This window comes from Limulus polyphemus, unplaced genomic scaffold (assembly GCF_000517525.1).
Source record: "Limulus polyphemus unplaced genomic scaffold, Limulus_polyphemus-2.1.2 Scaffold6709, whole genome shotgun sequence".
NCBI lineage: Eukaryota > Metazoa > Arthropoda > Merostomata > Xiphosura > Limulidae > Limulus > Limulus polyphemus.
Window position 1 is genome coordinate 2,131 of NW_013672319.1, and position 1,307 is coordinate 3,437.

A 1,307-nucleotide genomic window follows, 5' to 3' on the forward strand; every position below is an offset into this window, starting at 1 on the left:
TCTGGTTGTGCTCGTAAGCCTGACGTTGATGAATGTCGACGCTGTAGGTGGAGGATGGAATAGTGGCGATAGTAAGTTCATTTTCAAACTTCATCAATCTTTAAAATATTGAGTCAATCGTATTACTGAAATATATGTTCTATTTTCCACTTGTACCTGTTCAATAGAAAAATGTAGCATTATGAATATAGAGTAAGACATTATTAAAGCACAACTACACTACTAGACTTCAGAAAAAGATCGGAATTGTCCAAATAGTACAAATTTCAATGGTTCTAAGAAGTTGACAGTTTTAAAAACTGAAAAAGGCATTATCTTCTGGAGTGATTTCACTGAAGCTATACACTGTTATATACAACAATATTTTATGATTTATTATATGGGGAAAATACGATTATTTATTTTACTTATCAAGTTTTTATACGAAAGTTGGTTCGTAACATGAGAAAAATGTCCCCTTTATGTAAATTAAGCGTGTTTGTCTTTTATGCAGGCAGAGATAAAGAGAAGCCTGAAAACCTAAATGAGATAAAAAAGTACACCCGAAGATCTTATGATGGATGGGCAAAGCGGGTAGGTGTTTGTTGTATTATGATTAATAATTTTTCATTAATCAATTAATTATAATTTTGAAAACAAAGTTTTGCTAACGCGAATCTGCTAATTTTAACCGAAATTATCTTCAGTTAAAGACCTTCTTGATGATACATGTTGAGAGTTAGTTTGACGCAATGGTTTGATGCTAAGAATCAAGTGTTTTAAAAACGACAGTCTTCAAGTATGGCAGAATAGTATTTGAATTTTTCTTTTCCGTAAATTCACATCGGGAAAATTATTTATGAAACGTTTACATCTGAATTTGTTACTCACAGAAATAATAAAAAATTTCTGTAAGTAACAAACTAAATATCAGTTATAAATTTAAAGTATGTTGCAAACTAAATATCAGTTATAAATTTAAAGTATGTTGTTGTTTTTATTTCTGTAAGAAACAAACTAAATATCAGTTATAAATTTAAAGTATGTTGTTTTTATTACTTACAGAAATAAAAACAACAACATACTTTAAATTTATAACTGATATTTAGTTTGTTACTTACAGAAATAAAAACAACAACATACTTTAAATTTATAACTGATATTTAGTTTGTTACTTACAGAAATAAAAACAACAACATACTTTAAATTTATAACTGATATTTAGTTTGTTACTTACAGAAATAATAAAAACAACATACTTTAAATTTATAACTGATATTTAGTTTGTTACTTACAGAAATAAAAACAACGACATACTTTAAATTTAT

At 27.0% G+C, this 1,307-nt stretch overlaps 1 long non-coding RNA gene across 1 annotated transcript in view; it reads left to right on the top strand.

Moving 5' to 3' along the window:
• The first annotated feature begins 630 nt into the window (after positions 1–630).
• LOC111089585 overlaps positions 631–1,307 on the top strand; it is a 4,179-nt gene continuing 3,502 nt past the window's right edge. The window contains exon 1 of the long non-coding RNA XR_002613823.1: positions 631–640. This is a non-coding gene — a long non-coding RNA (uncharacterized LOC111089585). The remainder of the gene's footprint in view (positions 641–1,307) is intronic.